Source organism: Eleutherodactylus coqui, chromosome 11, assembly GCF_035609145.1.
Source record: "Eleutherodactylus coqui strain aEleCoq1 chromosome 11, aEleCoq1.hap1, whole genome shotgun sequence".
Lineage (NCBI taxonomy): Eukaryota > Metazoa > Chordata > Amphibia > Anura > Eleutherodactylidae > Eleutherodactylus > Eleutherodactylus coqui.
Window position 1 is genome coordinate 115088536 of NC_089847.1, and position 12665 is coordinate 115101200.

At 51.9% G+C, this 12665-nt stretch overlaps 1 long non-coding RNA gene across 3 annotated transcripts; it reads right to left on the reverse strand.

Moving 5' to 3' along the window:
- Positions 1-381: 381 nt before the first annotated feature.
- On the reverse strand, positions 382-12218 carry LOC136582341 (uncharacterized). Of its 3 annotated transcripts, none has more exons than XR_010787173.1 (3): positions 11933-12218; positions 2503-2654; positions 382-1081 (listed from the first exon to the last, which is right to left on the reverse strand). It is a non-coding gene; the product is annotated as an uncharacterized lncRNA (long non-coding RNA). The 3 variants fall into 3 exon arrangements; XR_010787174.1 differs by lacking the exon at positions 11933-12218 and adding an exon at positions 3438-3735; XR_010787175.1 differs by lacking the exon at positions 11933-12218 and adding an exon at positions 2884-3366.
- Positions 12219-12665: the final 447 nt, after the last annotated feature.

The following is a 12665-nucleotide window of genomic DNA, read 5'->3' on the forward strand; positions in this document are numbered from 1 at the left end:
ACACACACACACACCAGAAAATTATCGCTGCGGGGAGTCCCCTCATCAATGAACACTGTACTAGTGCTGTCACAGTGTTCAGTGATGAGGGGATGCCCCGTGGAGATGAAGCAATGCCCTGCTATGGCAGCTGTGGCAGGGGATTCCATCAGTGTGATGCGGCGCTCTGATTTTTGCACAATGTCCTATCTTTTACAGGTGCATTTTCTTTTGCGCTTGTAGTAAATGGACATCGGTTGTAATAGAGCCATTTTTTTGCATATCTACTTATGTGCGCAAAAAAATTGCTTGTTTCACTGCGGCGTCAAAAATGAAACAAAAACACAATATTTTTATTAAAAAAAGTTTTATTATTTTCTGTTTTTAAAAATACACAACAAAGACTTAACTTCAATTTTTTTTAAACAAAGATGCCTCTAGACTTTGGTCCTGGGGATCTGTGTCACTGCCAGAAGCTGTGGATCGCATAGAGGGTGCAGCTGACTGTTGTGGAGTTTGCTCCAGTGATGAGGGGATCCCCTGGTAGAAGACAGATGCCGTACGGCTGGCGGGTGTGCATATTGCCATGAGGATGACGGGGTTGGTATGCACCATATTCATGGCTATGGTACTGCTGAGGTGGGGGTGTTGCTGGTGGAGGGGTGGGGGGAGGTGGAAGTGGAGGCTGCATATTGGCATGCACACATTGTTGATGGTGCAGCCTGAACTGCTTGATATTATAGTGCAGCTCATAGGGTACCTTTGGGGGGCGAGACATTTCTAAAAGGTGAAAGACTTCTCCTTGATTCGTTAGCCGCCAGTGTTCGGGCATGGTTCTTAGAATTAAGGCCACTAAATAATTGGGCCGCATCATTCAGAGGCCTTTGGTGCTCAAGAAGTGCCATGACCTGTTTTTGCATCTCTTCCTGCCTCTGTACTGATGCTACAACTGGGGCATTTACTGGCATCGCAGCTGGGGGTCTTCCCACTCTCCTTGGAAGCAGTTGGCTGCTGACGGATGGCACACTGTCGTGCTCCTCTACTGTAGGCTGTTGAGGCAGCACCTGCTTCTTGCTGCGGGCTCGGCAAATTATCACTAGATCTGTGAAGAGAAAGCACTTTTTAGTAAACGCGTCTGGACCGTAATGCATGAAAAACAGCTCAACTGCAAACCGGCACGTCACCAGGCATTTGTGCTTTTTCTATTTCCCATTTTTTCCTTCCCCCTTTTTAAAAATTGAAACTCATCTATTAATTGGCAGCTGAGTGAGGACTCGCTTCTGCGGGACGAGTTGTATGTTCAAATGTTTGTATGTTCAAATGCTACAATGTAACGTCCCTCAAAACTTTTGAAAACTTTCTGGAGAGAATTAGACAGAAGAAGAAACTTCTCCATCTCTCGGTGCGTCTTGTTTTGATGGCATTTCTATTGTTCTTGTTCCTCTTTGTTTCTAGCCATGAGCCGTAAATACTGTTTATTTTATGTATCGGACTGTTAGAATGTAAATTTGTTAAAATGCAATAAAAAGTAATGATAGAGTAGTAAATATTCTAAAACGGTCCCGCTGGAAACTACGGGGCCCTCAGACAACCATGCTGACAGTAAAATGAAGAAGCTATTGCGCTCTGAAGATGGCGGCAGGCATTAATTAAAGGAAATAAATAGCTTTGAAAAAAATTTGTTTCGTTGTACCGACCCATAACAGAAGTTTTCATGTCATTTTTGTTGCAGTTTGTGCGCTGCAGGCACAAGACGCACTGAAAGAGGGCGGAATATCTTTTTTTGCCCCATTTCTCTCCTGTAGAATTTTTCCTAATGTTTCAGTGCATTAGTAGCATTAAAAAATACACCGCGTCCCACAAAAAACAAACCCTCCTACAGCGACGCGATGGATGAATAAAACAGGATTTTTTAAAAAGGGGGCAGGAAAAAGCTAAAATGGAAAAAACCTTGGACACTAAGGGGTTAAAGGGTTAACAGCTCCGAAGAGCCACACAGCTTATCGGAGTTGTTGCTGCTGGGTGTTGGCTGTAAGATACAGCTGGTGCCCGCGTGTTATGGAGGGAGATCACGGTGCGGTCTCTCTTAAAAAATTGTTCCGGCGATACAGGATTTAAAAACACAGCAGGCTTACATGTCAGCAAGTCCCAACTATTACCGCCTTTCCCTGAAGGCATGCCCTAGCTATGCTACAAAACAAGACTTTACCTAGCAGGGGCGGTCCAGGTCCCTCCCGCTACATTGAATAGCTGCGCCACGATGCTCGAGAACCAATCCGAGCCATCGCTTCCTGGAGACGGAGTTTACAAACACTGTTACCAGGAAGCAATCTCTAGTCGGCCACCGAGGACTGATGGGATTGCGTCGTAGACCAGTGGGACGGACCCGGACCATGCCTGCTAGGAAAACATGATAAGACATTCCCAAAAAATAAGACGCAGTTCCACTTTTGGGCTAAACATGGGGGTCTTATTTTGGGTAAATACGGCATTCGTACATTTCTTCAGCTGCTGTGTACTTACTCTCTCATGCCCATGCTTGGTGCCGGGTACATTCATTGCTGCAGGTAGATATATGGTCGTTTTGTTCTTCCTACAGCTCTGCTCCTCGGGACCGCTGTGTATTCTTCTCGGAATTGATCCTGCGCTCCTCCACTTTCCCTTTAATTCTTCCACTGCAATAGATCAAAGAAGCAAACATAAGCATTCTGTGTGCATGTGTCTGCATGTCAGCTTGTGTGCAAGTGTCTGCTTGCATGTATGTCTGTATGTCAAATACGCATGCATGGATCTCTTTGCATGTCAGTTTGCATGCATGTGTACATATGTTCATGTGTCTGCATCATTTGTGTAGGTGTTTGCATGTATGCAAGTGATGGCTGATAAGTAGCAGTCAGTACTTACGCAATTCTTTTTCTCGCTCGTGTCATTGGGGTACACAGCAAAGACCGTGGGATATAGCTTCTGCCACTAGGAGGCGACACTAAGCACAAAAAGTTAGCCCCGCCCTCTGGCTATATCCCTCCTGCCGACAGCAGGCTAATTAGTTTTTAGCTTAGTGTCTCGTAGGAGGACGGTTGTGCCCGTTAGGGCTGCTTTAAGGGCCAGGGTTAGACGGAGAGGCAGGACGCTCCCCATCAAACCCGAACGGAGAGGAGGGCGAACAACCTCGGGTTTGTCCAGGTTGCTTCTTGCCCGGCCCGCCTCAGAAGGAAAGGTGGCACATCCGGGTCGTATATATCCGCATGTGGCCCGCCAGCGTGAGCCCCCCTATGTTTGGTGCAGAGGTCTGCATCCCCTTCCCATGGGCAGGCGATGTTACAGGGGTAGGCTGCTGGAACTGGGGAGCCGCCTTATCTTCCAGCAAGAACGCAGGAGGTAAGTATGTGCTGGCGACCCCCCCTCCCCTCCCCTCTCCCTTCCCTGGCTCTCCCAGTATGTCGCTTTTGCATGCGTACCTTGTGGGCTGCAGCGAGGCGCAGGCATAGGCGTAGGCGGACAGGCTCCTTTTCGCGGGGGTTGTATCCGCTATGTATGGCTGCGGATATTCAGGGCACTGGTTTCAGGCACAAGCCGGCGGGGGGGCGTGGCCTCGTAGGCATGGCACCTCAGGCGGCGGCAGCAACAACTTCAGGATGCCCTGGTCTTCCGGCTCCCTGCATGGGCTCCCGGCAGGAGTTCCTGCGATGTAGGGGCTCAGTGGAGGGGCTGCAGTGCAGCCCCGGGCGAGGCAATGCCGGGAGCGGAGGGGGCGTGGCCACGCCCACATGACGTGTGGGGGCGTGGCTTCACGGTGATCCCTCCGTGGGGGCGTGGCCACGCCCGTGTCACGCTGGGGGCGTGGCCTCGTGGCGTGGGTGCGGCAGAATGCTGCCTTCATTGACTCCATGTAGGGGGCGTGGCCTTATCGGCAATGCACGCCGCCCTGCCCCTCCCCATTCCTCCCTTAGCACAGGTGAAGGGGGATGACATCAGAGAAGCAGCCTATTGGGGACAGCGCGCCAGGACTTAAAAACCTCCCTGCTGCTCCACTCCTTGCTGCCTTTTCTGCTCAGCTTATACGCTGCACAGCTCAAGCTTCAGGAAAAGAAAGCCCTTCAGCACCTGCAGTCTCCCAACCCAGCGGCTCCCCGGACCTCTTCGGACCTCGGCAAGGACCTGGGTAAGCTCTGCCTGGCGGCTAGCTCCCCTCTTTCACTGCGTATCCCTCCTGCCGGCGGTTGGCATAGCAGAGGATAGCTCGCAGTTTTCTTTGCACGGTGAAACCCCAGCACCATGTCTGACCCCAGAGGCCTGGAAGCTGGACCAGGGACAGCAAGAGTAACGCACTTTGCTTGCTCACGCTGTAACCTAAAGTTCGCATGCGGACAGGCTGAGCCCTTTTGTAGAGATTGTTCCCCTGCGAAACAGGCGGCTGGGCAGGGCATCCCCCCCGCAGTTCAGCCCCCAGCTGTGGCCGAGCCGGAATGGGCCCGCTCCTTGTCAATGGCGGTGTCTGACCTCACTCGGGCATCTGGCGCAATTTTGGAAAGGTTAGCGCAGGACGCCACCGGTTCACATGAGGAGGGTGGCCGTAGACGTAAACGGGTCAGGCCTTCGGACTCACGGCGGCCCTCCCGATCACCATCCTCCTCGTCGCTTTTGCGCTCTTCTGGCACTAGGTCACGGCGCTCGTCGGCAGAAGAGGATGTTTCGGACGAGGAATGGTCTGAATCTTCCTCAGACTCTGTTGTGGAGGAGGATCAGGTCCCAAAATTTTCTGCGATGGTGGAGAGCTTAGTGGTTGCAGTGCGTGACACTTTTCAGCTCACTGAACAGGAACCACAGGCATCTGGAATATCGTTTTCTTTCAGGCAGCCTAGACGCTCTCCAAAAACCTTTCCTCCTCATGAGGACTTTGACAAGGTCCTATCTAAGGAGTGGAAGGCACCGAATAAGCGTTTTTCCAAGATAGGTTACTTGGACGGGAAATACCCCTTCCCGCAGGATTTAGTGGAGAAGTGGTCGGTCCCACCACTAGTGGATCCACCCATTTCGCGCCTGGCTAAGCACACGGTGCTACCCACGGCACAGTCCTCCTCCCTCAGGGATCCCAAGGATCGAGGAGTCGAGGCCTTAGCAAAGACCGTTTTTGAGGCGGCAGGGTCAGCTCTTAGGCCTGTGTTTGCCTCGTCCTGGGTCAGTAAGGCTGTTACTGACTGGGCAAAGCGGTTACGAGAAGGAATCCTCGAAGGGGCAGCGTCCGAGGATCTGGTGGGCATTACACACCAGATTGAACAAGCAGGCATGTTTCTCTGTGAGGCCTCTATGGATACAGCCAGGCTGGCGGCCCGAGCCTCCGCGGCATCGGTGGCGACTCGCCGGACCCTATGGTTAAAATCGTGGGATGCGGACGCTTCCTCCAAGGGGTCGTTGATCAGTATGCCCTTTGTAGGATCTCGTCTGTTCGGCGCCAAGCTAGACGAGCTAATCTCAGAGGCTACGGGGGGAAAGAGCTCGCTTTTGCCGCAGAACCGTCCAAAGCGGTCATCTCCGCAGCACAGACGTTTTCGTTCCTATCGCCGGACGAGTCCTCGTAGGGTGGAGAGGATGGGTCCACAGGAGCGGGAACAAAGGAAGGTTCCTTCCTTTAAACCAAAGTCCTCTTGGCGGGGGCCCCAGCCCGCAAAGGGTACCAAAAGCAAGCCCTCCGCATGAGGGACTGCCCCCACCTGTTTCGGACAAGGTGGGGGGACGGCTTCTCCAATTCAGCCAGGTCTGGTCATCTCAGATCTCAGACACTTGGGTACAGGAGGTCGTGTCCAAGGGCTATGCGATAGAGTTCCTTTCACAACCGCACGATCGCTTCTTTCGGTCCAGAACCCCGGGGGACCCAGGGAAGGCAGCAGCTTTTCTCGGAGCGGTCCGCTCTCTTTATTTACAGGGGGTGGTGGTGCGAGTGCCCCCCAAACAATACTTCACGGGGTTCTACTCAAATCTTTTTGTGGTCCCCAAAAAGGACGGCTCCGTCCGTCCGGTTCTGGACCTAAAGAAGCTGAACAGGTTCGTAGCGGTCCGTCATTTCCGCATGGAGTCGGTACGAGCGGTCATCGCATCCTTGGAGGCAGGGGAATTCCTGTCTTCGATAGACATCCAGGATGCATATTTACATATCCCCATTTGTCAGGCGCACCAGCGCTTCCTCCGGTTCGCAGTACAGGAAGAGCACTTCCAATTTGCGGCATTGCCATTCGGGCTGGCGACAGCTCCCAGGGTGTTTACAAGAGTCTTAGCGGCAGTGATGGCAATCTTGCATTCCAGGGGGGTTGTTGCCATGCCGTATCTAGACGACATTCTGGTGAAAGCCCCGACCCAGCGGGACAACCTGGAGAGCCTGCAGATTGCCCTGGACACGCTTACCAGGTTCGGTTGGCTGATCAATTTCAAGAAATCGTCTCTTGTGCCAGCTCAACGCATGCAGTACCTGGGGATGTGCTTCGACACGGCACGAGGTCGAGTGATTCTCCCGGAAGCAAAATGTCAGCTGCTTCAGAGGCAGGTGCGGTCCCTTCTATCGCAGCGACCGGTGGCGATCCGCCATGCGATGAGGGTTTTGGGACTGATGGTATCGTCTTTCGAGGCGATTCCATTTTCCCAGTTCCACTCCCGCCCCCTGCAGTGGGCGATACTGTCAAGGTGGGACAGGTTAGCACGATCCCTCGAGCGGAAGATAAGGATTCCGCCAGGTGTTCAGCAGTCGCTCCAGTGGTGGTTGGACTCGCCACGTATCCAGCAGGGCAGGTCGTTCCTGCCCCTGCAGTGGCAGGTGCTGGCTACAGATGCCAGCATGACAGGCTGGGGGTGCACGCTGGGGGATCTGGTAGCACAGGGAACCTGGTCCACGCAGGAGTCCTGTCTCCAGATAAACGTCCTGGAGCTGCGAGCAATACTCCGGGCCTTGCAGCATTTCGTGCACCGGCTGGAGGGAACTCCAGTGCGAATCCAGTCAGACAATGCGACCGCGGTGGCTTACATAAACCATCAAGGCGGGACCCGCAGCAGGGGAGCCATGAAGGAAGTAGAGGGAATTCTGTCATGGGCCGAGAAACATCTTCCAGCGATATCGGCAGTCTTCATTCCCGGGGTCGAAAATTGGGCGGCCGACTTCCTCAGCAGGAAGGAGGTCGACCCAGGAGAATGGGGGCTACATCCCGAGGTATTTCAGGAAGTATGCCTAAGATGGGGTCAGCCAGACGTGGACCTGATGGCGTCTCGCTTCAATCAGAAGCTTCCAGCCTATCTGGCCAGGTCAAGGGACCCCAGAGCTCTAGCAGCAGATGCGCTAACGGCTCCATGGACGGGGTTTCATTACCCCTATGTCTTCCCACCAATTCCTCTCATTCCACGGTTGCTCAGGAGAATCAGGAAGGAAGGGCTACCTGTGATTCTCATAGCCACAGATTGGCCGCGAAGAACGTGGTACGCGGAGCTCATGGACATGGTAGCAGACGCGCCCTGGCGATTACCCCTGCGAAAGGATCTTCTCTCTCAGGGTCGCCTCTACCACCAGAATTTAGCTACACTGCGTTTGACGGCGTGGCAGTTGAGACCGCGGTACTGAGAGCAAGGGGCTTCTCAGACCCAGTTATCCAGACTATGATTAGGGCTAGGAAGCCGTCGTCATTGAAGGTATATCACCGGGTGTGGAGAACATTCTTTCGCTGGTGCGAGCAGAAAGGGGCGCACCCGATGCATTTTTCGTTGGCCCGTCTCCTGTCGTTTCTCCAAGACGGGTTGGGCTTGGGCCTGAGCCTCAGCTCCCTTAAGGGACAGGTTTCGGCTTTGTCAGTTTTGTTTCAGCGACCTTTGGCTTCAAGGTCGGCAGTGCGCACCTTTTTTCAGGGAGTTGCTCATACGGCACCCCCTTTCCGGTCTCCGGTGCCACCTTGGGACCTTAACCTGGTTCTGGATGCCTTGCAGGCCCATCCGTTTGAACCATTAGCGGAGGTACCGTGGCGCTTGCTATCTTGGAAGGTCGCTTTCCTTGTGGCAGTTACCTCCCTTCGTAGGGTTTCGGAGATTGCGGCACTATCGGCAAAACCACCCTTTACGGTTTTTCACCAGGATAAGGTGGTGTTGCGACCGGTGCAATCTTTTCTCCCAAAGGTGGTGTCTACCTTTCACATTAATGAGGACATTGTACTGCCATCATTTTGTCCAAAGGCGGTTCACCCTAGGGAACGGGCTCTGCACACCTTAGACCTAGTCCGCGCTCTAAGGACATATTTGGACCAGACAGCGTCCAAAGGCGCTCAGATTCCCTGTTCGTGATACCGGATGGTCCGAGACGGGGCCTCGCGGCATCAAAGGTGACTATTGCTCGCTGGATCCGTTCAGCAGTGGTGGAAGCCTACCGGGCCAAGGGTGAGGCACCGCCATTCCAGGTGACGGCACATTCCGCCAGAGCAGTGGGGGCGTCATGGGCGGTAAGTCACGGTGCCTCAGTATCACAGGTGTGTAAGGCAGCTACCTGGGCATCCCTGCACACCTTTTCTAAGTTTTATCAGTTACATACGTTTGCGTCAGCCGACGCTTCGCTGGGTCGAAAGGTTTTACAGACGGCTGTAAACTGACCGCATGCGGTTATGATTTATTTGTACCCACCCTTGGGGACGGCTGTGGGACGTCCCACGGTCTTTGCTGTGTACCCCAATGACACGAGCGAGAAAAGAGGATTTTTTACTCACCGTAAAATCTCTTTCTCGTCTCGTCATTGGGGGACACAGCACCCACCCCTCTTTCTTTATATGACACAGTGGTGGTCCTGGTCGGACTCCGGATTCTGTAAGTCGCACATGGTGCTGCGTGGTTTTCATTACAGTTAAATTTTTTGTTGATGTGTCATATGACTAACTATTGTTGTCTCTCTGTTCCTGCATGGCTATTCCAACTGCTGGCATGACAAACTAATTAGCCTGCTGTCGGCAGGAGGGATATAGCCAGAGGGCGGGGCTAACTTTTTGTGCTTAGTGTCGCCTCCTAGTGGCAGAAGCTATATCCCACGGTCTTTGCTGTGTCCCCCAATGACGAGACGAGAAAGAGATTTTACGGTGAGTAAAAAATCCTCTTTTTGTGAGTTACCACGGCTGTAGTCCATTCCTCGTAAATCTTTTTAGCCAGTTCCTCCCACGACCTTTCTTTCCTATCCTTATTTTGATGCATCAGGACAACCAATTTCCCCGTGTCAAATTGTCATCTTGAGAAAATGGCAACCACAGGTCTTTACTTTCTGAAAACCAGCCTTTTCTCTACCCCCCTGGATAATCTCTGCCTTCAAATCCACAGTTCATGCGCAATTGAATTGCAATTGCACTGCGGATCATCCACACCCATTGACTTCTATTGAGCCCACTCGCACAGGATCCGGACTGTAATGGAGAAAAATTGCTTGCCGCTGCGGGAGATTTACATATCAAATCTGCAAGCTTAAATTAGGTTGCGGATGCCAATGCTTGCCTATGGGAACTTTGACTTGCGGATCTCCTGCGCTGGTGACCAGTGCGGATTCCGAATACAAATCCGCCCATGGACATGAGCCTTAATACTCCCTGCAGCCACCAACCAATAAAGGATACCACCTGCTGCCAAGAACACCTAATACCATCTGCTGCCACCATCCAACAATGAATACCACCTGCAGCCAAGAACACCTAATACCATCTGCTGCGACCAACCAACAATAGATACCACCTGCTGCCAGGAACACATAATAGAAGCTGCAGCCACCAACCAACAATAGATACCACCTGCTGCCAGGAACACATAATAGAAGCTGCAGCCACCAACCAACAATGAATACCACCTGCTGCCAAAAACACCTAATACCATCTGCTGCAACCAACCAACAATGTATACCACCTGCTGCCCAAAAAACCCAAATACCATCTGCTGCAACCAACCAACAATAGATACCACCTGCTGCCCAAAACACCTAATACCATCTGCTGTCACCAACCAACAATAGATACCACCTGCTGCCAAGAACACCTAATAGCACCTGCACTCACCAACCAACAATAGATACCATCTGCTGCCAGGAACACCAAATACCAGCTGCAGCCACCAACCAACAATAGATACCATCTGCTGCCAAGAACACCTAATACCACCTGCAGCCACCAACCAACAATAAATACCATCTGCTGCCAAGAACACCTAATACCAGCTGCAGCCACCAACCAACAATAGATACCATCTGCTGCCAAGAACACCTAATACCACCTGCAGCCACCAACCAACAATAAATACCATCTGCTGCCAAGAACACCTAATACCAGCTGCAGCCACCAACCAACAATAGATACCATCTGCTGCCAAGAACACCTAATACCACCTGCAGCCACCAACCAACAATACCATCTGCTGCCAAGAACACCTAATACCAGCTGCAGCCACCAACCAACAATAGATACCACCTGCTGCCAAGAACACCTAATACCAGCTGCAGCGACCAACCAACAATAGATACTATCTGCTGCCATGAACACCTAATACCACCTGCAGCCACCAACCAACAATAGATACCACCTGCTGCCAAGAACACCTAATACCATCTGCTGCCACCAACCAACAATACCATCTGCTGCCAAGAACACTTAATACCACCTGCAGCCACCAACCAACAATAGATACCACCTTATTGCTTCCAGGTTTGACCAACTATACCAGTGATGGGGAACCTTTTAGAGACCGAGTGCCCAAACTGCAACCCAAAACCCACTTTTTTTTATCACAAAGTGCCAACATGTCAGGGGTGGGGCTTATCACCATGTATGATTTTACCCCCATCATTCTAAAAAGGACAGGGCCGCTTCAAAATAGACAGGGTGCAGACTTTGACTGCTTTTTGGATGCGGAAATACTGCAGAATGTCCTCAGCGGGAATTTCTGTGGAAAATTCGGCAGCATTTCCGCATCCAAAAAGCAGTCAAAATCTGCATCGTATTTTGAAGTGGCCCTGTCCTTTTCCACCACATGTAAACATACCCGAGCGATAATAGTGACCCCCCCCCCAGCGGCCCCAGTGGTAATAGTGACTCCCACCCCACAACAATAATAGTGACCCCCACAGCGGCCCCAGCGGTAATAGTGACTCCCCTAGCGATAAAAGTGACCCCACCAGCGGCCCTAGGGATAATAGTGACACCCCCTCAGTATAATAGTGATGCCCCCAGTATAACAGTGACACACACAGCGGCCCCCAGTGCAATAGTGACACCCCACAGCGGCCTCCAGTCTAGTAGTGACACCCCACAGCGCCCCTCCCAAGACCCACATACTTACCCCTTCCTCCTCCTCCTGGAAGCTCAGCTTCTCTTCTGGTTGGCGATGGTCCCGACACGCATATTAACTTTTTCTTCCCCACTTCTGCCACAATAGGCAATTCCCAGCAACCTGATTGGCTGTTTGGTGTATCAGCCAAGACAAACAACCAATCAGGTTGCTGGGAATTGCTGATTGGGGCAAAAGTGGGGAAGAAAAAGTTAATATGCTCCCGGCACACACTGCGAGGTCAGTGGGTTGCCGGACGCCTCCTCCCCCTGCTCTCGCGGAACCAAGTAGTAGGGGACGTCGGGGGAGGGCGGAGGAGGATCCTGGCTGCACATTGAAGTCACAGTGACGGGATCAGCGCGGCTAGCAGCGCTGTGAGTGAATGCCAGCAGGGGAGCCACGGCCCCTGCTGGTATTCACAAGTGGTGAGCGGCCGATGGCGGCGTGTGCCAGTAGGGAGGGCTCTGCGTGCCGCCTCTGGCACGTGTGCCATAGGTTCGCCACCACTGAACTAGAGGCATTCCTATGTATGATAAGACATTCCCCAAAAAATAGGACCCAGTTCCACTTTTGGGCTAAACATGAGGGTGTTATTTGGGGTAAGTACGGCATTCGTACATTTCTTCAGCTGCTGTGTACTTACTCTCTCATGCCCATGCTTGGTGCCGGGTACATTCATTGCTGCAGGTAGATATATGGTCGTTTTGTTCTTCCTCCAGCTCTGCTCCTCGGGACCGCTGTGTATTCTTCTCGGAATTGATCCTGCGCTCCTCCACTTTACCTTTAATTCTTCCACTGCAATAGATCAAAGAAGCAAACATAAGCATTCTGTGTGCATGTGTCTGCATGTCAGCTTGTGTGCAAGTGTCTGCTTGCATGTATGTCTGCATGTGCATGCATGTCTGCCTGCAGATATGCATGCATGGATCTCTTTGCATGTAAGTTTGCGTGTAATTATCTGCATGCATGTGTGCATATGTGCATGTGTCTGCATCATTTCTGTAGGTGTTGGCGGGTATGCAAGTGATGGCTGCTAAGTAGAAGTCAGTACTTGTGCAATTCTTTTTGCGAGTTACCACGGCTGTAGTCCACTGCTCGTAAATCTTTTCAGCCACTTCCTCCCACGACCTTTCTTTCTTATCCTTATTTTGATACACTTCACTATTGGTGTCCCAAATAGCAGGATAAGGGGGACTACCCACTGCAATTTTTTTTTCTACTGCGAAATTCACAGCGTTTTTTTTTTCTTCTAATGTTAAAATCGCGGTCGCGAAAAATCACGATTTAGCAGTAAATTGCGATTTTGCGCGATCGCGAATTTAACATTACAAGTCCCATAGACCCCTGTAGAAAAAAAACGCGGGCAGTCACCCTTA